Consider the following 24,057-nt stretch of genomic DNA (forward strand, 5'->3'; position numbering starts at 1 on the left):
CTGGGCATCCCCAGCGCACTTAGGGCGGAATATGCAAACACAACAGGTGATGGACCGAATGTGGATCAATGTCACACACTCACCCCAGTCCAAAGATCTGGGCCCAAATCCATCCATCCATCGCACTATGCAAAATCTGCACTGCAAATGTTTTGCAACATGAGTTAAGGTGTCTGTAGCCCAAGACTAGACGATATGAATCGTCCGGTTTGGAGACAGGAAACAAAGGATTGTTCATTTGGGAGGAGCATGTTTCAATCACCCCCTGGTATTCAAGATGATCGAAAATCTCCCTGACCTGTTTTTTAGCTTCTTGCTTAATTGGATACTGCCTGTGTGCAGTCGGTTGGCTTTTTAACTGGATTTTGTGAGGAGGAGAGTCCTCATCCCATCCTACATGGTTTTTATATAATGCTGGTGCCTGGGCCACTGCCCATTTCCTTGCATATATATATTTAGTGTGAATCGGAATGTGATTCGAGAAGGCAGGCATAATCATTTCTTCGCCACGAGGGCACTCCCTGACAAACTCCGGGGGCCAATCTTTTTCAGCTAACAGGATGTCATAGCCTTTTAAGAGTTTATCCCAAAATAGACCCCTTATTTTCCTAGTCTTATCTCCCTCTATACGCAATGTTATTTCGTATATCTTAAGAGGCTCGCTAACTCTGGTGTCGGCAGTTTCTACTTGGATGTATTCATTCGTGTCCACTGTCTCCAGATGACTCATCAGGATCTTGCGAGCTATGGTGATTTCTGCTGCACTGTCTAGCATTGTCTGTGCCCACTCCCCGTTTTTCAGCTGTGTCCTCAGTATTCTCGGCATGTTCGATTACTCTAATACTCGCTACCTTCTTCTTTGGAAATTGTGATTTTTTACTTTGAGCAGGTTCCTTGTCTTTGGACTTGGTGTGCTCTCCTGGGACCGTCCTTTTCTTTCCGATTTCTGCGAAAAAGATCGAGAGGGACGTGTATCAATACTTTGATATCTATCAAGCTTCTTCAAGTTATCCCTATTTCTAAGGTTATATCTTTTCTCAGAGGGCTCCCTCTGGGGAGATTGGTGTTCTCGAGTCGGAGTTCTTTCCCTCCGTCGAGGAGACCTTCCTCTGGACTGGAAAAGTTTTTTCTTGGGGGTGGATTGTTTATTTCCATCCCAGCTCCTTTTAGGAGTGTTTGAATTATTTTTAATAAATAATTTTTCAGGATTTTAGAGTAGTTGGGGTTTCACTGGTTTCCCACCCAAGCTGTCTCTACCTAATTCTTCATAACATTTTTCTATAATTCTCGCAAGCTCAATTGGTTGATCTGTTATATCTGTTTCCTTCAATTTCTGGCAGATCGCCACAGATGCTGCTTCTCCTTTTATATTGTCTAGTAATATAGCCGAGACCTGCTTGAAGTCTTTCAGTAATTTCATACCAAGAGTTAAAGCAGGTTCTGGACCGTATTCATTCTGAATCTGTTTTAGCACATCTGGTATTACCGCCATTGACGGAACACCATGTGTTTTTGTATAAATGGAAGCAAAGACTGTACCCCAAGTGTCACAGTCCTCCACATGTGGTGCCATCCCCATTGGAAGGCAGATGGTCAGAATTCTGTGTTTCTCAATAGGGGTAGTATTCGGGAATACTGCCTCTATTTGAGTAATTTTCTGCGCTAACCAGAAAGGAATGTGTTCCCGTTTTATGGGTGTTTTACCAAGACATGATTGTATGTTCTGTGGTGTAATTTTATTTGTGTTACCTTGATGAGGGGTCAGCTGTGGGACATTAATAGCTGTTTGGACTGTTGCAGTCCGCATTACATATTGGACTAATTGTCTATATATTTTGATGAATGTTTTTAGCTGTGCTAAAAGTTCTTCTTTCAACATTTTTGCAATGTCCGGATGTGGTGTGTAGCTGGCTAGAACCAGCCACGTTGCTCCTGGTCTACCTAGTGGACCGAGCCTGGTAATATGATCATTGTGTTTTAGGGCGCCTTTAAACCAGAGCAGATGCTCTTGGTATTTTAATGGGATTTCAATCTCCTCGAAAGGAGCGTACTCTTCCGGTGGATCCTCTATTTTGTAATAGTGGAACTCGTGTGTTGCAGCGTTTGCCGCTGGAAATTTTATCCAAGAATAGAATACCTCTGTCTGCCGATATTCGTGTGCTTCTATCACGAAAACGACTGTGCCACCTTGTGTGGTCAGTCCATTTTCAATAAGTTTTAACTGTATAGTTTTTCTTATATTCACCAGGACTATTATCGCACCCGGTTCATTAACACCGGTGTCCCGTTGATTTGCATCCACTGCGGCTTCAGCGGTCCCGTTGTCTAGTACTGACATTGTATAAATGAAAGTTTTTCAGAGCTGGTCTCCAAGGAGACAAAGATTAGGTGCACAGTATTTTGGAACACTGTATTTTTCAACGTTGAATAAACCAGAGCTTTACATAGGAATCTCTTCCTACTAAGTTCGGGCGGATTTTAACCTTTCACCCACTCCAGATGTCTATTGGAGTATTTACGGTAGAAAGGGTCTGTGTGAAAAATCACGACTGAGTTACTCTAATGTCTTGCGTTAGTTTTATCGCCTTACCAAACGTTGGGCGCCATGTAGTGTAGTTCCTATTTTCCCTATAGGCCCTGCGCATTGGAATAACATAAACAGCAGTGTAGACATAGAAGTGCGGTCTTCCAGGTCTCTACTGACTATGCTAAACTTAATTGGGTTTGTACCAACTAGCTCAGAGGTCACTGGAAACTTTCTTGACTGAATAGGAAGTGATCAGCTCCCCTGGCTCAGACAAGAAGGGATTCAGTTTTCCAACAACCGCATAAACATGACAACTTTGCTCCTTAGAATAAGAGTCAATCTCTAGAGTCGTGTGAAACAATAGACAGCTATTTCACTCAGTCAGTTGTGCAGATTACTTTCACCAGGATGCAGAGAATAGAGAGACGGGCGTTTTCAATAAAAAGTATTATTTATTGAACAGTCTTTCTTCTCATGCAAGAGAAATAAATTGCCACAATTGCAAGCCTTGTTATTATAAAAAGTGCGTACAGTAAAAGGAGGATTGCGGAATAATACTGTAAAAGCATTGATATGGTTTCTTAGCCATACAATGGTTAAAATGAATAAAATATATACATTCATATATACATTTAGCTAACGTACTCAACTGGTGCTTCTAACTACGCCTACCCCAGTGTACCCGACCTAAGCCTAATACGTGGAAGGGAGTAAGTACGTAGCAGTTTAAGTTAAGTTGGTTTTGCCAAGAGTTTGCTGCAAGAATTCTCTGTTAATGTTAATGTTAATGGGTGACTTATATAGCGCACGGCTACTCCAAGGAGTGTCCCGGCGCTTTCTGACCCATAGCTGAAAAAGAAGATGAGAAAACAGAAACATAACAGATTAATGACTGTAGAGCCAAGTTTTCAGGGCCTTTCTAAAGGCAAGCAGATTGGTGGTGCGGCGAAGATCCACGGGAAGGGAGTTCCATAGTTTAGGGGCGAGATGTTTAAAAGAGCGTCCACCTATCCTGAATTTCCTAATGGGTGGGACTGTTGCCAGGCCAAGACATTCAGATCGGAGAGATCGGGTAGGTTTATAAAAACAGAGCCGTTTCTGAATGTAGGAGGCCCCTACCGAGTGGAGTGCCTTATGGGCCAATGTGAGAGCTTTGAATGTAATCCGCTTCTTGACAGGAAGCCAATGGAGGGAAGAAAGCAACTCTGATGACCTAGCTTGACGAGGTAGGCCAAAGATAGCCCTAGCCGCGGAGTTTTGGATAACCTGAAGTTTATGCAGGAGGTAATCCGGCAAGCCCAAGTAGAGGACATTGGAATAATCAAGCCTGGAGCAAATTAGAGCCTGTACTGTCAGCTTCCTGTGGACTAAAGGGAGCATTGGAAGGAATTTACGCAGCATTTTTAACAGACCAAAACAGGTACTAGTTAGACCTGTGATCTGTGTTTTCAACCAAAGGGTATTATCGATTTTGATCCCAAGGTTTTTATCAACCACAGAGGAGGAGGAAGGGGGTGACATGCACACCGGCCACCATTCCTGCCAAGGCGGATCTGCCTGACAGCCAAAGAAGAGCACCTCAGATTTATCAGGGTTGCACTTGAGGCTGCTTTACTGAAACCAGTCGAAGACAGCCCCAAGGCAACCACGGATGCTCTCCCCATCGAACTCCATGCCCTTCTTACAGGTGAAGAGAAGCTGGGTGTCGTCAGCGTATGATATGATCTGGGCACCCATGGACTCCGCCAGTACCGCCAGTGGAGTCATGAAGATGTTAAAAAGGGTCGGGCTAAGCACCGACCCTTGTGGGACTCCAACATCCATAGGCGGCACCTCGGCGGAGTACGGAGGGGCCCAGACCACTTGTCGACGACCCGCTAGGTAAGATCTCAGCCAGCTCAACACCGTCCCTCCGAGACCAATCTCGTGAAGTCTTCTCAAGAGGGCCTCATGAGGGACGGTGTCAAAGGCCGCCGACAGATCCAACATCACCAGCATTGCTCTTCCACCTGCGTCGAGGACTTCCTTAATGGCTTCATTTACTTCCAATAGAGCGGCCTCAGTGCTCAAATTGGAGCGGAAGCCAGATTTGGTAGAATGGAGTAACCCATGGTCTTCAAGGAAGGAAGAGAGCACAGAGTGGATGTGCTTCTCGACGATCTTAGCCAAACTGGGCAGGAGAGATATGGGCCTATAGTTAGCATGTATCTCTGGATCAAGGCCTGGTTTTTTTAGAAGTGGAACAACCATAGCCTTCTTCCAGGCTGGCGGAACAATGCCGCTAGACAAGGATAGGTTCAAAACAGGGTTGATTAAGGAATTTAGAATCTTAGCATTCCTAGCTAGAAAAGTCGCCGGACAGGGGTCAAGCGGGGAGCCTGATTTGATCCTGAGTAGAAGATCCAGAGAGATAGATTCCGATAGAGGTGGAAACTCCAATAGAAGGGGACAGGAATCAGATTGAAGAGACGACAGGTTGCAATCAATTGGGGATACACTAGGGGCAGCTGGTGGAAAGGATTCTTGGATCAGTTTAATTTTAGTATTGAAGAAAATGGCCAACTCTTTTACCCAAGGTTCGGAAAACTTATGCTGAACGGTACTAGATTTGGGAGAAACAAACTCTTTAACGATGGTAAAAATTTCTTTACAGGAGTTTGACGCAGACTCAATTCTGTTGGCAAAATAGTTCTTTTTAGCCTCCAGGATGTCTGTGTGATAGCACTTGATAGATAGTTTGTAGGCGGCCTTTGCTTCTTTATCATATTGCTTCCGCCAGAGTCGTTCGGCTAACTTACAGTTGCGCCGAGCCAGAGCAAGTGACTTAGAAAACCAGGGGGCCGAACTACGCTTGCTAGATAAACGAGGCGTAGAAAAAGGGGCAAGATCATCAAGCCTTTCGGTCAGCCATTTCTGAAGAATTTCAAGGTCCCTCTCCAAATGGCCGGATAGGGTACAGGGATGTTCCTGATACGCTTGAGCAAGACTCTCGGGGGTAATTTTGTGAAGGGGTCTACTGGGGTGCCTAAGATGGTCCGAGTTTATACATGATGTTTTACTTCTACCCTGAATTAAAAAACTGATCAAAGAGTGGTCAGCCAATAGAACAGGAGTGGAGTGGGACATAGTAAGGGGAATGGTGGAGAAAACTTGGTCAAGCGTGTGACCCTTATCATGAGTCGCACTTGAGATGTTAGGAATTAGACCAAGAGGAACAGTGATGTCCTTGATTTTAATAGCTTCACTGTCCAACTCGACATCCATGTGGATGTTAAAATCCCCTAACATTATGCAGTGTTCAACCTTCAGGCATAGAGTAGTGATAGCTGATTGAAGCTCATCAAAGAAGGAACCCCGCAGACCCGGAGGTCTATAGACTAGGAGCCCTGAAAATGATTTGTGAGGGGAAAGTGTAATGGAAAAGGCGAGGGATTCGCAACCAGAGATAGGCACAGATGGAATAATTGCACAGGCGAAACATCTTTGAACTACAAGTGCGACACCACCACCTTTACCCAATGCCCTATCCTGTCTGTAAATTATATAGTCTGAAGGAATGGCTGCCGCGATATCAGGGTTAGACGACTCATTGAGCCAGGTTTCTGTGAGCATAAGACAGAGTGGTTTTTCAGAAGTCAGTAACTCAAAGATGTCCAATGCGTGCCTATGCAATGAACGGGTGTTTAGCAATAAGCACTTAAAGTCGTTTACAGGGAGTGAATGGGGTCCCTCAGAGGCCCGCTAAATGTTAGGATACCATCCACAGCCTGGACAGCAGAATTTACCTTTATATCGGCCAGGAAAGACATACCGACAAGTCTCAGTATTAGGGTTGTATGATAGTAAATCCGCTGCAGAGTAAGTAAGCCTGTGGCCAGAGCCTTCCGCCGCGCCGTCCGCTGACGTGACGCGGACGGGCGTAGACGGGCAGGACTCTGGCACGACTCCGGCGCAGATCCGGCGCGTCCGCTGTACGCGTCCGCTGCGCGGAGTCATCCCTGTCCGTTTTTATGACGCTGCAAATCGCGTCACGAGCCCAACCCGAGCCAAGATGGCCGCCAAAACCGGAGCCCTGCCCTTGGCGTCAACACTCAGCCGAGAGCAGGTCCGGAGCAAAAGGGGAGGGGGTGAGAAGGGGTCTGAAGCGCTACTAAGCGCAGGGGGTCACAGCACACCTATTGATGTCAGGTGTAGCCAAAGTGCAAAATACAAGTTCCTATATTAAAAGCAATTTTTAAAATTAAAGGAAAGACAAGAGACCTCCCGGCTTCCGCCTCAGGAGGGGGAAAATGCGTGCAGAGTCAGAATTACCTGCGCACTCCCGAGCGTCCCTTTTATGACGCTGCAAATCTCGTCACAAGCCCAACCCGAGCCAAGATGGCCGCCAAAACCGGAGCCCTGCCCTCGGCGTCTCTCTAAGGGTTTAGTCAACACTGTCAATGTTGGAGGTCTTGTATCTCCTCTCAGGACTCGATATCCCAGTTACCCGCAAGGGTAGGCTGGAAACGCCGGGTCTGGATTTTCTCAGCAGAAGAAAAGACAGCGTCTTTCTCAGGGCGTCAAGGAGGAGGAGGGGCAGCGTCCGTGGGCTTCTCGCATCTGCTGGGCACTGCAAGGGACAGCTGTTCTGCTCCTGTATTCTCTATCACCACCGCTGTGTTTGCTTAAGGCAACGTTGGTAATATTTATACCTGGAAGGTGCCTTGTTTGACGTAAGTTTTTGGACATAAGACATCAATAAAGATGTCACTAAGAACCGGTCGTTCTTACAGTGCTCATTAGAGTTCCATTACTAATCAAAACATAGCAAGCGGGCCTTTCCGAGGTTGCTGGGGGTTTTATCTGTTGAAAGAACTCGGTGTGTAATCTAGGAATCTTAGATAGTGGCTTCTGCTGTGTCATCTACTGTAATGAGCTGCAGAGGCGAGTTTCTGAAATATGGCTCTGGTTGTTTATGCCATTATAGGGGTATGGATGGATTATAGCCGTATAGGGGCTTAAGGTCACAATATTGGTCGGGGGGCCTAGATAGAACACGACATCCCGGCACTACCTAATGACTCCTAAGCACTGGGATACTAGGGGGAGCGGCGGAAATTTTGTTGAAACTACTCACGGAACGTGGCGGCTCCGTGTGGGCTGCCGGGACATCCTGATTTCGCCTCCCTGGCTAATGCCTAATTATAACTGATCTTAGTGGAGATGCAAACTTTAAAGATCAGAATTTCTAAATCAGGAGTGCTACATTCCTCTAAAATAAAGATCGACAGATAGCGTCTATAAACGATCGCTATACCTCCCCCAGTTTTGGCTGGGCGATCTAATCTAACTATTTTGTAGCCCTCCGGGATCCCTAAGATAATGGCTGGGACAGAGTGGGGTTTTAACCTTGTTTCGGTTAAAAAACAGAGATCTGGTTGCAAAGAAGAAACCAGATCCCAAACTTCACTGTAATGCTTAGGCAAAGATCTAATATTGCACAAGAGATTCCTACCCCCTAATTGCGAATGTAATCCTGCCCCCCTAACGGGAGCTTCATGAAAGTCATCAGGTAATCTGTCATGTACAGCCTGAAAATTACATTTTCGGCAAGAGAAGGGGCCCACCGGGGGTGCTCTCCCTTCCCCTGAACACCCCAACTGGGGGGGCGACCATATACCTAGTAGGTCCAATGATGAGTAGTTTACCCGAGATGCAACATGGTCAGCTGGATGAGCAGATGTAAGACTCATAGCCCCTAGCCCCGTCCAGTCGCGGACGGGCGCAGACGAGCTTCTCTTGGGCTTGTCTTCGGCGCGTCCTTAGGCACACCCCTGCGCGCGACCGCTGCTCGCTCGAAGCGACGAGAGGGCTATGTAACCCTCGCAGCTTGGAAAGCTAGAGCGTTAATCGCTCGTGATGCGGAAGTGTCTTGCTCAGCCTGTCCGCCCTCCACTCAACGCTAGCAATCACCGAGTCGGACCGAGGCTTGCAGGCTGGTAATTGAGCCCAGACTTCCCTACAAGATCCGTGCGAGTGAGTGGATGCAATATATTCAATTTAACATACACATTTTTAAAACGTCATCAGTTTTTGAAATTACATAGGAAATGTAAATCGTGCTGTGCAAACCCTTCCACTGAGGCTTACTGCAGTGCTTGCTGGTGCCTAAGCGGGTCAGGGGAGACTCTGCCACTGTCAACACCTTACCACCAAGTGAGCGCTCGTGATGCGGAAGTGTCTGGCTCTAATACATATAAGCCAAGTGAATGAACAGTTGATAACATTTCAGGTACCTGTTGTCATACAGTAGATCTAACCTCTGTTTTTTACATTTAATCAAGCTATGTATAAGAGCAATGTACATTTCTGGGTTCCTGGAAGGAGTGGTCAAGCAGTCTGAGGGAACACACGATTGAATGAGACGACACCAAAGACCAGATGGATGAGCCAATACTGTTACACTGTGAGAAAACGAAAAGGGGCTGGTGACGATTCTTCAGATCATTAAAGTGTACATTTTAGCCAGAGAAAATCGCCTCTTGGCAAGGGAAAGGGTTAGGTCAGATACCAGGGCCACTCCATCCCCGAAACTTTTTCTCTGAAGGCAAAAATTACACTTACCCAGCCAACAGATTAATTGAATAATTGATAATTATATTAATTTTATAAAACGAATTCCCGTAGCGGGTTGTGGGTTTATAGGGGGATAGGGTGGGAAGTAATTTAAATGTAATTAATTAAGTATTTTAACATTTTTATTGGTATTTATTTTGAATTAATTGTTAATTAATTTTTAATTGCTAATTCATTCAAAGGTAATTGGTAATAATTTGTATTACTAGGTAATGAATTTGGATAATTGTTTTTTTTGTATTTTTAATTGATTAATTATTATATTATATTAAATTGGTAATTACTTTTAATGAATTTTTATTGGTATTAGTATTTAATATATTTTTATTAATATGAAGCATTTACTTTCCCTAGTGTTGCACTCACTGGAGTGGGAAAAGTATTTTTTACCCCTACACTATCCAACGCTTTCCCTACTGTTGCACTCAATGGAGTGGGAATAGTAATTTTTACCCCTACGCTATCCAACGCTTTCCCTACTGTTGCACTCTCTGGAGTGGGAATAGTAATTTTTACCCCTACGCTATCCAAGGCTTTCCCTACTGTTGCACTCACTGGAGTGGGAATAGTAATTTTTACGCCTACTCTATCCAACGCTTTCCCTACTGTTGCACTCAATGGAGTGGGAATAGTAATTTTTACCCCTACACTATCAAACGCTTTCCCTACTGTTGCACACTCTGGAGTGGGAATAGTAATTTTTACCCCTACGCTATCCAACGCTTACCCTACTGTTGCACTCTCTGGAGTGGGAATAGTAATTTTTACCCCTACGCTATCCAACGCTTTCCCTACTGTTGCACTCACTGAAGTGGTAATAGTAATTTTTACCCCTACGCTATCCAATGCTTTCCCTACTGTTGCACTAACTGGAGTGTGAATAGTAATTTTTACCCCTACGCTATCCAACGCTTTCCCTACTGTTGCACTCACTGGAGTGGGAATAGTAATTTTTACCCCTACGCTATCCAACGGTAAAAATATTGTATATTTTTATTAATATTATGTTAATATATATATATGTTTTTAAAAATAAAATTGTATGTTTTTTTATAACTTTAATTAATTATTTAATATTTTTAAGGTTATTTAAGTATTTGTAAGTATATTTTAGTTAATTATTTTTAATATTTCATTCATTTTACATCATTTTTAAGACATTTTAAAAAATTCGAGATTTTGACTATATTTTTTTACTATATTTTTTATTCAATATTTTTGTACTTACCTGTTTGTAGATAGGAATTCGATATTTTTGTATTCGATATTTTATCCTCGATATTTGTGTAATTCTATACTAGTGTAAACGATATTATGTCAGTGATCCCACAAGACAGAGCAACCCTACCTCAGTCATACTCCTGTCTGCATGAAATCTGAGATCAGTGCAGAAATATATATTCCAGACAGGCCATAACATTATAAGGCAATACAAATACTACAAAAATCAGGGCTATTGGAATTATTTATACTGGAACTATTGCTGTACTTCAAATATCGTGAGGTTGTGACTGCTAGTCAAAATTCTGTATATGCATTGTATTATTTTACCATCTATACTCCCAGTGGGCCTCATTTATGAGTAGTGGCGCATCCCTGCATGAAAGCTGGGATGCGTCACTTCTCAGTGCGCCGTCCTTGCAACATGATGGTGCGTCATATTTTCTGTATGCCGATCATGTCGCACAGATTTACAAATACGTCAATATTTCTGACGTATCTGTAGGCGCAAAAGTGCGTCACTTCTACGAGGCTTACTTACATGGGAACGCCCACCCTGCATGCATTATACCTGACGCAGGCATAATGTAGTGTTTAGATGCGTCACTTTGTAAATAGGGCACAACAGGTGGCATGTTTTACGCTGCCGATGTGACACAAAAAGTGACACATCAGAAGCACAAAACTGTTGCAAGGCCTCATAAATAAGGCCCAAAAAGTTTGAGAATCAATAAGAGAGCAAGTGAGAGCAGTGTAAAGAAGTGAGATAGATGGAGTAATGCAAATGTTTAATGTGGGAACAAAGCGAAAAATGAAATCAGGAGGAGGCATGGTAGAGGAAATTGAGGACACAAACTGAACATAGTGAAGGAAAGATGGTCAAGATAAGTGTAAAAGAAAAATATAAGATAACGAGAAAAGAAAGGGAAAGGACAGGAAAAGCATAATGGGCTAGGGGGCAAGGAAAGAGAGAATCCTTGGAAGAGACAATGATGAACTGAGATAAAGAGGATGAGAATGGAACAAATTTTAGAAGGCAAGGGAAAGAGTAAGCATCAGGAAAAGAGACAGGCCTAGGGGAGAGGAACAAGGTAGCAGAGAGAATGAAAATTCATAAGGTTAGTGGAGAGGCCAGTTGAGAATGGACTGAGGAAGGACACAGTGGAAGAGAACATGAAAGCCATCAGAGAAAAAGGAGAGAGGTTAAAAGAACAGAAGTGATGAAGAGCAAACAGATAGTGTGAGATAAGTAAGCAGGGGAATGGAGCACAGCGGAAACAGGAAGCAATAAAAGTCAGAAAACAGGACAATGCTGAGACACAGTGAGAGTGAGTGGGACAAGGTAAGGAAAAGAGCAGGAGAAAGGCAACTGACAGAGAAAGTAGAAATGAGTGCATTGTTAGATGGGAGCGATAGAGACCCAAACCTGAGAGTAAAAGATGAAGAGCCCAGAGAGGGGAAGACAAGGTGAGAAAAGAGTACTGTTGTCTCACCCAGTAAAAGGACTTTCATGAATGATGTCATTCCACCCCAGGGCACATAAGGTAAAGGGAAGTATCAGGACACCGGTACTCTTTGGGATAGATAGGGGTATTTTCACCTACGTATAAATATTGTACAACATTATTGCACCCATATCACTCCTACTAAAGGGGGGAAAGGACGCTTGTGGTCTTTGCCCACACCCCTCTAACTTTGTGTGTTCTGTGACTCCTTGGGCACTGGGTAGGTGTAACCTCCACGCTGACTGACCCGCTACAAATATTACTGCTGGAGGCCATCAGAAAGAATGTGGTCTAGAAGGGAGACGTGGTACGTTGCTTTTGATACACCCCTGTTCTCTGCCATCTGATGTCACTGCTACATATTTAGACCCTTGAACATTCAATATGAAATTGGGAGAATGCTCCCTTACAGGCTGTTGCCACTTTAAAGGTTGGAGTGAATAAATGGTAGAACTTTCATATCGTAAACCAGGCACTATGCTCCCCTACTGACCACCAGATGCTGTTTAGGGCAGGTATGGAGCGTGAGTGACTCGGCTCCAGCGCTGTAGAGCCACGCCACACCTGAGTGATGCTACTCACAGCTCCATTGTAAACGGTGTGTTCTCATTCAACATGTCATTTTAAAATGGAGCTATGGTTGAGGGCCCACAACAGCCTGCACTGCACATATGCTTCAGATTTGACATTCCGTGTAATTCTGAAGACTGAGGCGAATGGAGCTGTTTTTTGTCATGCTTAGTAATACATGGTGTGAGAAGTTGGCCTGGCATATGCTGTCAACTAGTTATAGTGGGCATCTTGTACCAGTCCAAACAGTCCCTTAGAGGTGATAGGTTAAAGACAACCTTTATTGAAATCTATCCTAGTGGTAGCTATGGTAAGCAGCCTTCAGGCTAAGTCTTGAAGGAATGTAAAGCAGTTTGTTTTACCAGTCTATAATCTCTTGAATGGCCAAATGAAAGAAGAACCACACCAGGTACATATATAAAATGTATGTATTTATTCTAAACACACCCTGCTAGTCTCTTTATGAGGCAAAACATATAAGTTGCACTAGATAACACACAGTAAATTAGCACAGTATACGTTGAGCCCTAAGGGTGTACCAAACCATATATTAAGAAAGTGGTATAAGAACCACGACTTGACTAAACACAAGGCCTAGAGCCTGTAGAATAGCTGGGCCAACAAGGAACCACCCAAGGTAGTGACACAGGGGACCCACGGGGGACGCGTGCATTGTGAGAACACAGCCGCGAATCACTGTTAGCTTCTATGGGAAAGTTATTGTTGGAAATGTAAAAATTAGGGACACTTAGGAGAGGACTTTGAGCAAACCCCTTTAGACTTTAGGGGGTCTAGGGCCAACACCCACGGGAGCACCGGAGTACTCGAGTTTCCTCACCCAGGGAAGCCGGGTGCATAGGTGTTCTTTAGTGTCGGGAATCATCGTCGTTTTCAATGACGATCTGCTGCAAAGTGCTGCTACCGTCGAAGTGGAAAGTGTCTGGGGTGATCCAAGCCTGAATCAAAGATGAGAACAACCTGAAAGCAGAGGGGACAGAGTCCGGGTCACTTGCCAGTGACCAGGGGCACGATAGTCGAATGCCCACCGATGTAGGGTGATTTCAGGTGAAAGAGGTGAAGCTTGACTATTCAGCCACGAGGACCAGGAGGCGTTGATGACAACCAGGATCTGAAATGACGCTGTACCAGGAAGGATGTTGAGTGCTGCGGTATCGGTGACCGGATTGGTCACAACAAGCCTTGGCAACAGCAACCCACACAGAAAGTAAAGAAATGCTTTGGTGTGGACCAGCAAGGTCCAGGGGATCTCACCACATGGTGGGGAGTCAGGGCACATCTGGAGCAACCAGGGAAGCCCAAGGAAAATCAGAGTTGCCTTCGTAGGGACTCACCAGTTGATAGACCAGGGATCACAAAGGAGCCTCAAGCGGAAATGCAAGAAGCGGGCTCACAGAACACTCGTGGAGTGTAGGCCCACAATCGAGGGTGCAAAAATTGCTCAGGGCTTGGGCTACAAGTAAAAGAATCATAATTTCAAGAAACGTCGAGAAGTCAATGCACTTGCAAATGTGCATGGTGTCCAGGAGTTCCGGTTCCATGTCACTCATGGGGGCTGCGGGTCTTAGCTTTGCTGGGAACTCGGGTCAGCCTCTGAGAAATCTGGAAATCCATCTCTGGTGTTGCAAAGTTGTCGGCGTCCGGCGGGTGCTTCAGAGATGCAGACCAGCAAGATGTGTCATTGGTGCCTGTCAAGCAAGGGAGTCACTCCTTGACCCCAAAGGAGATTCTTCCCTCCTCTAGTCTTGAGTAGAGCATTGAAGTTACAGGATTCAGTTGCAGAGTTTCGTTCAGGTGTAATCTAAAGTCCTGTTGCCAGGGGTTCCTTACTTATACCTAAGATCGGGGTTGGACTAACTCTATGGACCCACCTGTGGGAGGGTTTGGAAAGAGGGGTGTTTACACCCATTTCCTTTGTCCAGTTTCACACCAGAGCAGGGGGTGGTAGCCCCTGCAACCGGTTTGAACTGGGCTATGCACAGGGACACAAAATGTGCCCCCAGTGCAGACTTCAAAGCACTCTCAGAGTGCACACACCCAGCCCTATTCCACTAAGGTCTGTCAGGGAGGTGGTTACACCTCCCTGTGACAGGAAACCTACTGTCCAGTCCTCCCCTGCTGGAGTTTCGGTCAGGAGCCGGAGGCCAGCCTTTTGTCTGTGACGGCATCATCCATTGTGTGATGCCAGGGCTCTTTTAAACTGGTACCGGGTATACCGGTGTGTACATGCCTCCCGCTCTAGAAGGGTGGAAATCTACCCCCGCCGCCAGGACTGGCGGGATGATAGGATTCCAACGTTTTTGACACCAAACACAACATGTTTCCGTGCAGCCATTCCAAAGTTAGCATTTTACAGCGAGGTTATAATGCACTTAAGAGTACATGGTCTGGCTGCATCACAGGACAGCCATAGAAAATGGGTTCCAAAGGCTGCAGAGGGGCCCTGCTCATGCATGGGCACCCTCTCAAACAAAACCAAGCACCCTGTCTTCAAGATTGATAAGGCCTGCCATAGGGGTGACTGATAGGTTTATATGTATAGTGATTTAAGGTAGATATAGGTGACCTATATCTAAGTAAGGCGTGCATGCACCACCTTACCCAGGCTGCACTAGCAGTTCTGTGGTGTCATTTTGAAAGGCTTCCCAGGGGTGGCATAATACATGCTGCTGCCCCTGGTAGGCCTCTGGGGTACCTATGCCCTTAGTACCTGGTGTACCATATACTAGGAACTCACAAGGGTACCCCAGTAACCAAACCGGAGTGTACCTATAGTACATGGAATCAATTTAGAGAGGAATCAGCTAGGCTGGGGTCCTGGATAGCAGGGCACCAGCCAGACTAAATTCGAAAAACAGTGAACCATCAGCAAAAAGTGGGGGTAACCATAGTACTCTCCTACACATGGCCAAAGAAGCAACAGTAATGCATACCCTGAAATTAGTATCTAATAGTATGTGTGTGCATGCAAAACCATGCATGTGCATTTATGCAGAATATCTTGGATGCCATTTTCTTCATTGTGTTACTTTCTAATCCAAACTGGTGAATAAAACATAAAAAAGTGAGCACGAAAGTGTTTGTTGCAAACCGGGCAGCCGAACATCAAATAGCAGCTGTAGGTCTTCCAAAAAATTGAGATTGTGTTCTTCAAGGACCGCAACAAGAGAACTGGTGAAAAAAACAGGAGACTAACGGAACTGCTTAACTCAAGGAAGAGCTAAAAAGGCGCAAGTGTAATGGGAGCCATGGACGAACTGGAAGGGGGATGGGGCAGACACGTGTGAGGAATGCATCACGAGAGCAAGAAAATACAAGCTTTTCCCTTCAGTGCCTGAAGAAGAAGAAAAAAGTAGTTTCCTGAATGTGAACAGTAGAAAGATACTCCTTTTATCCAGTCGGAAGGATCTTAAAGAAACAGTACTCTGTGGAAAGACGCACACAAGAAAAGGAAGGAAAGCAATGAAATAAGAAGCAAGAAAATGAGATGGACAAGAAAGTCAACAAAGGTGGGCTAGTCAAAAACCCACTGATTAGTTTGATACTGTCCACAATAGGTATTTGCGACAACAGACAATTAGACCCAAAAAGCATGCTTTTGACAATGTATTCCGCTCTTCACAAATCACATTTTAGAAAAAAAAACTCCCTAGACAGAGGAGTTTTTATTTATTTGCAAAAAGTTTGTATATTTAAATTCTATTTCTGTAAAGTATTTTTTAATTAATGTATTTTCATTTTACATGATGTCCCTTCAGAACTAGAAATACATCAATCACATACTCAAAAAGAAAAAAACGTTCAGTTTCCAGCAGGATCCAAGAAATCTGCCGCTCCCTTCACAGACAGGTGCTCGGCTGCCTGGCTAAACAAGTGGCTCATTAGCAGATACATTTGCCTTGAATTTCAAAGTATGCGTCCTGATTATTTTCCATTTAAGGTACAAAACAACCTGTAGAAAGAAGTACCACTTAGTTAATCATGCCAAAGAGATTTCCTTCTGATGCCCTGTAGTGACAGAAACCTTTACACTATTCATATATGTACAATCTTTTCTTAATGGAAGGAACATGTATACGAGGAAATATCATTAAAGCTTCCTCGACACTGGTGTATTTATTCACTAGACTAAAAGAACTTCTAGTGTCTTTAAATCTTTCAAATGATCACTTTAATCTAAACGAGCTGAAAATTAGAACTGTATAACTCCGAGGGGCATATTACCAACAAGTAGCGATATTTATCGCTAAATAGGCTTAGCGACAATTTTTTTATCGCTGCTTATCGCTGGATATGTTAGCGGAGAAAACATGCTACTGGCAACGTTTTTCTCCATCGTGCTAAAATATCTAGCGATAGCGGCGGAATGCGTGAATATCGCTGAGAATAAAGCAATATTCACGCATTAGCGACGAAATGCTCTTAGCCATGTTATCCACCTCCCATTGGATAACATGGCCAAGACCTGGTCTGGGCAGGTGTTAGTATTTGGAGATATTCATGCTTAGCGCAAATATTTCCAATGCTATGCCAGCCTTGCTAATAGGCGATAGCGACGCTAGCGACTGCTTTCAGTCGCTAACTGGTTAGGTACGCCAACTTTGTATTTCATTAGCGATAAACATCGCTGACATGCAAAGCGGGCCCCAAACCGCTCGCTATCGCCTAAAAGCTGTCGCTAACATCAGTTAGCAACAGCTTGCTAATAGGGCGATAGAAATATCGCCGCTTAGCGGCCGAAAACGGCCGCTAAATCAGCGATAATTGCCTATCGCCCCCTTTGGTAATATGCCCCCGAATGGGTTAATGCAAATTATGGGGAGTTCTATATCAGTGGCCTCTCATCTAGTCATTAGTTGAACTGCTCTCTTTGTCTGCCAGTGCTCGGATTAGTTACCTGAAATCTTCATTACTCAAAGTCTCTCTTCATCATCCCAGTACTTACATTGTCAGGTTTATCTCATGTATCCACTTCGGCAACAATCTCCCAAGCTGTTTCTCCTTTTTAACAAACTAAACCTAAGCCTTTCCCATAAAATCCTCCCCTTCCTACAGCACTTGCTCGGCCATACCCAAGCAACATTTACGATCACCAGAGTAGGAAGGCCATGCATTAGGGAGGGAGGGTTGTAAGCACTGGGGATAAGGAAGAGAGAGTTGGAGTAATTAAGTCTACTGCTAAGTAATCCGAGGATTACCTCCTCATCCTCTTCCTCAACCCAGTCCATACATAGAGAGGATATACCCAAGCAAGGGCCATCTCATCATAACACAAATTACAAGAATAAAGGCACACACATTTGGGAGTGAAACCTAGTTTTTCCAGGCAAAAAAAACAACACCCCAACAAAATGCTAAACTTTAATGTATAGCAGAAAAACCTCTAGTTAAACCAAGGACAGATATGTTTAGAAAGAGATCCAGGAAGCAGTCTTAGAAAGAACACCAGTACCAAAATGAAAATTAGAACCCTAAGCGAAATTAGTTTTATAATCTCAGATGTAAATAACAACAAGCAGCCACAACCCCTGCTTAATCCATAGCAGAAGCTCTAAGACTATCAAAATCAATATCAGAAATAAACTTTCCTTGAATTTCCATGTGAGCGAGCAATTCAGTAAAAGCATTGCCCTTCTGAATAGCAGATGAGAGGGATTGAAACTACTTGACCAATGACTTGAAAGTGTGCATGAATAAACGTCTGAGCTCATCAAAAGACTCATGCCAGCAGAAGCTCAGGAAGAAACTGAAGAATGGAAAAACAGAAAAACTGAAAAATCCAAATCAGGGGGAGGAGGATGGGGGGCCATTGGAGAAGAATAATAGTTACTGTTGGAGTTCCCTCTAACACCATGCAAGATCTCTGCCTCAGGCGAGTGAGTTGGAGACAGATGTTTCTTCTTCTACAAATACTTACCCAAACATACAATGAGTTTACAAGCAGAAAGAGCCAATATAAAGGGAAGAAGGGCCTCTGCATAGAAGGTAAAGGGACCCCTGATGAGAATGAAGCCACAATAATATTCTCCAAACCAAAAAGTTGTATCAATATGAAAAACACACAAATTGGGCATAACAGAGATAAAGACACTAATATGAATTACTCAAGTTGCAACAGGAAAATAGAAAACACACCTCACAAAAAAGATAAAATGACATTCTTGCTGTCCATTTTCTCATAATCTTTAAGGCAGACCTGGATGGGCAGCATGCTGAACACAAACAGTAACTAATTCTAGTAATTCTAGAAAACTAGAAAGAAACATGCATGGGCCACCTGCCAAAAGAGCTGATGCCTTGCTTCAAACACTGATATCATGTTCCACCACACAGCAAAAAGCATTTCACATGAATGCGCCATGTACCCTAAATTAATTTACCTTTGCGGACCTCCTCTGCAAGTGCTGGGGAAGGGGAAACAGATGGGTTTAGTGTGATCTACAGCACAAGCTCAAATAGTGGCCTTGACCTTCCTGTCTCGGTTATATTTCTCTCTTGGCAGGGAAAAATCAGTTCATACGGCAGCACAGCATCTCAGGTGCTCCACCGTCATACCCCCACTACAATCCAAGCTCCAAAAAAGAGATCAAGCACTCAAACACACAATAGTATAATCATTGAATGTCAGACTCGTGTGGAGTAATAGGCTGATGAAAAATCCGATCTACTGAAGTTTAGTTCTTCTTTTACTTTGGATATTGCACACACACCCTTTTGGAGTTTGTTAATTAGCATCTAAGGTGACCTGGGGCCTCATTTATGAAAAGTGACGCATCGCTGCGTGAAAACAGCGATGCGTCACTTTTCACTGCGCACTCCTTGCGACACCAATGATGCGTCATATTTAATGTATGATGCATCATGTCACAAGGACTTACAGATACGTCAGTACTTCTGACGTATCTGTAAGCGCAAAAGTGACGCATTGCTGGAGTGTGTCACAAAAGTGACGCAACTCCAGCAATGCGTCCTTTCACATGGGGAAAGCCCCATGTGAAAGGGCTTGCGTCAGTCTTACGCCTGCTGTGAGGCAGGCGCAAGATTTTGACGCAACAGCATCCTAAAAGTGACGCAGCGAAATATCATAGATTTCACTGCGTCACTATTACGAGGCTTTTTGCGGGAGGTATAATGTGGTGCAGGGTTTTAAAAAGTGACGCATCTACCTAGATGCGTCACTTTTTAAATATGGCGCAACAAGGCGCATGTTTTACGCCGCCGATGCGTCACAAAAAAGGGACGCATCAGCAGCGCAAAACTGACGCAAGGCCTCATAAATGAGGCCCCTGGTGTTTATCACGACAGCACCATTTTGCATTTTTTTTGCATATGGACATTGTGCATCTGATTACACACTCATGACTTTATATAGATGTGTAGTCACTCAGGCCTAGTCACCAATGTTTCTTTACAATCCAAGTGCCACATCAGATTGGAGGGGATCAAAATAAGAAAGTCATTTTCAAAAAAGAGGAATTAAGGAGTGCCAAAGCAACTCCTTCATACTCGGAGTGTTGAACAGGCCACACATGAAATAAAACAGGAAGTGCTGTAGGCAGGGGAGGATTTTATGGTGAGGAATTAGGTTAAGTTTAAAAAAAAGGGAAAACAACTTGGATATCTTGTCTGATAGGGATGCACGATGTAAACCTATGTAAAGACTGGGGAGAGGTAGAGAATGAGGAGATAATTTCTGTTTCCTGAGAATTCCTCCATATAGTCTATTAACCTTCACCTGGAATCCACCTCTTCTAGTCCATATATCTAAGCCAGTCAACCCAGCCCTTAAAGTGGGTAAGAATGTGGTTTATAATTAGTGGGGTACATAAAATACAACTCAACATAATGTGGATTACGATCTGTAACCTTGGCATTATCTACTAATCACATACTAATGACCTTCTTTGCTTCTGATCTGTGCATGCTCCTCTAGCAAACACACAGGTAACTAACAGCAATGCTACACTCATATATTTATTTAATTGAATATGAGATGTACCAGAGTACAGTGAAACCACATTAAGCGTTTGCCATTTCTCCAAATTGCTGTTGCTACTTTGAAAAAACAGATTTTTGATGAAGCACTTGGGGAAAATTCCATGTGATCAACCTCAAAGCTATCAGTCTTCAAGCAGATCTCCCAGAGTTCAAATTCAAAATTGTGAGGAGCACACTAAAATTATTTTTAGAAGCGTCTAGACAATAACGATATTAGTTCTCAAAGTTTGTACAGTACATCTATTGAAGTCAAAAAGTCGTTGTTCCGACTTGCGGAGTAATGGTATGCGGAATCACAAAGCAGTCGCGTTGTGATTCCCTGCGAGAAAAAGTTTTGTGATAAAACGTTTACCGTGCTATAGATCTCCCAGAGTTGTTTGCTGGCAAAATAGTGCCAGATGTTTTTTGGCTTCCAAAGTGAACATGGTAATCTGTTGGAAAGTGTAAGTTTTTGTGTGGTGACCCCAATTGTTTGGCAACTGAAGAAGCTGTGTTTTTTTCTCCCATTATTCGTACACTGGGACAATTCTACCTTGGAACCAATGCATGTACTCTGACCCCTAAATTGGATAACTCCTTAGTGGCATATTTAATTTTCCTTTAAGACCATAGTATATGGTGTTTCAAAATACACTCATGGCATAGAAAGTTAAATGTCACCTATGGCTACAGCACTACTGTGACAACCACTAGTTTGACCAGGCAAACTTGACTCTAGGTCTACCACTGTAGCCTGGAAACTGCAGTTTAAAACCTTTCATCATCATCATCAAAATACTTTATTTAGCAAAAAGCCATAAATGTGAAGATCAGTAAAAACTAGTTATGAAATATGTACATAAGAAAAATCATGGGAACAATAAAATAACATCAAAACAATTCTCAAACCCTAGCTGCAATAAAAAATATGGAAAAGTTGAATCACAGAAACGTTTTAAAACCTTTACAAAGACCCATATATTTCCCTTACTGATAGTGCACAGTGAATATAGTTGGCTAATGTGACACAACTGTTCAGACTGCTCAACTGCTGTAAAAAACAGTAATGCTTTGTTACGTTGCCTTATTACTGTGGCAAGCATAATTGTTTTCTGTACACAAGAATATAGGTTACAAAAAAGCATAAAGTGTGATGAGACATTATCGCAAGCACAGTTTGAAAGTGGGGAGTTCCATTTAAACAGCCATGGAAATGCCACTAAAAATGCATACTATGAAAATGAAGTCTGGTTAGATAAAACTTATACTCTCATTAATAACACCCACAAAATAAAAATCACATCCCTGAAACTGATTAATCATTCTATAATTATTACTGGAGCTTACTTTTTCAAAATCCCCCTAATGGAATTTAGCTTGCTTCTGCATGAATAAACCTTTCACCTGCATCTTTGAACCTGCCTCCATATTCTCTGGGTTATAAACAGCACCACCCAATCCTAGGTCTACAACACTATTTTTAATACATTTTATCCAGGGGATCATCATGAAAATATCTAATGAAAGGCAATCTGACAGTAATTCTCTCATAAAGCCTGTGTCTGGGTTCCTCAGGATCCTTAAATAGAGGAGTAGCGGGCTTAGCTTAATTCTATCTACCATGGATTCAACCCCACCTCAGAGTAACACATAAAAGAGGAAGTGGATTAAGGGACAGCCAAAAGCTTACACAAACAATTATTCTCAACCTGTTGTAGTTGCTTGGCAGTGGAACCTTTGTATCCCCAAACTCCAGCTCCATAAACCGCTAGGCATACACCCCTATATTTATATATGGTCACCAACTCCTTCACAGGTTTAAAATGAAGTCAAACTAAGCCCTATTTGACAGGAGAAAAAATATTTCTTTCAACTATTTATGCTACCTCTATGCATGTGTTGCAGTCCACAAGGCTGGGTAAATGGCATTTAAAAGTAGGACATGTAGAAAGTTTAAATTAACATGTCCTTACAGTAACTAGCACCCAAAAGCTTTTCACAGTAGCAAGCCTGGCTGGCCCACAACGAAACACTGGGAAGTGATTTTTAAGAATAATTCAGCTCTCTTTAGATTTGGGCTCCTATTTTCTAATATTTAATAAATGTAAAACTGAATGGTGAAGTTGGATTTTTAATAAATGTTAAAGAAAAACTTTTACCTTTTTGAAGCTCCTGGAGGCTAATTTGCATTAGATCCCCGTTAGGAGCCTATTGAGTGCTTATCCCTCATGAGGTTTGACTACTGCTCATATAGCATAATTAATAGTTTGGGTGTGGGGGGGGGTGTTTTCTCTTTTTCTGTGAGGAAGCCTGTAAGCACTCTTGTAGTTGGTTGAGGGGGAGTGGAAGCCCCAATCAGTCAACAACCACTATCCTTGTTTTGGTTAACCAAAATAAAGTCACTAAATGTATGTGTGCTTAACCCATTAATAGCTTAGCACAAAAGCAGTCAAGCTTACCTTAGTTGCAATGTGCAAAGTCTTAATGCAGCACACAACAGTAATAAAGTGTAAACACACCAACAGAAAAAATGCTTTAAAAAAATAGCCAAATTTCTAATGAATACAATAATACTTGAATAACAATAATCCAATAAGTAGAATCGGAGATATGCCATTTTAAAGTTTTAAGTGAAAATAACGTCTAAAAGCATAAAGCACCACTCAAGTCATCTGGTCACAGTTGACTGGGGAAAGTTCAGGCTGACCGTAATAGAGTGTGAGTTGGTTACAGGGACCAAGTTAGTCCTGCTGAAGAGTTATCTTCTGAGTTTGGCAAGAAGAGTTCAGTTTGTGTTGTAGGAGGCAACAAGAAGCAGGTAGAGCATCACAGATGGTCATCATTGTAGCTCGAAGATCTGACCGGACACTGTGGGCAGTCATCATTGTAGCACAAAGAGCCCGTTGGGTGTTGTGAATGGTAGTTGCTGTAGCTTCTTGTTGATGGTCACGCGGACTGTTGTTGCTGTAGTGCAAATTGCTTCTCTTGCACTGCTGGCTGTTGCTGGAGGTCACTGTAGCACGAAGAGCAGGTCTTATATGGATTTTTACATTGGCGGTGATTGTAGGAGGCAGAATCTGGACGCAAATGAGCAAACTTCAGTATTTTCACATTACAGGATATTGTGGTCCTATGATCCTAATAATAAAATGCCAACATGTTTATGCCCTGCTCTACTGGCCTCACAAAGGCCCTGGGCATCCATCAGGGTGGATTAGTGGTAGTGTTCCCATAACTACACCAAGGAGAGCAGTACTCCAAATAAGTTCACTGTGGGTAGGGACCCTTGATGACAGTGTGACTACAGGGCCTGCCCCTCCCGCTCCTTCATATGTATAAATTACCTACTATTAGAGTACTTCCAAAACTACAAGTACACCGCTTTCACTGCATGAAAAAATAGATTTGCATGCCACGCATGATCTGCTTTAAATTGCTGTAGTACATAATTGGGGAACAATACCACTAATACACCCTGATGAACGCCCAGGTCCATTGCCAGTAGAGTAGGGCAGAAACATGTTGTCATTTTAACACTAGGGTCATAGGACCACAATATCCTGTATGCCAGGTGAATATAGTTTTTAATCTTTTCTATCCTCCCAGTCAATAGAGGGGCACCTT

This window comes from Lissotriton vulgaris, chromosome 6 (assembly GCF_964263255.1).
Source record: "Lissotriton vulgaris chromosome 6, aLisVul1.2, whole genome shotgun sequence".
In the NCBI taxonomy this organism is placed as follows: Eukaryota; Metazoa; Chordata; class Amphibia; order Caudata; family Salamandridae; genus Lissotriton; species Lissotriton vulgaris.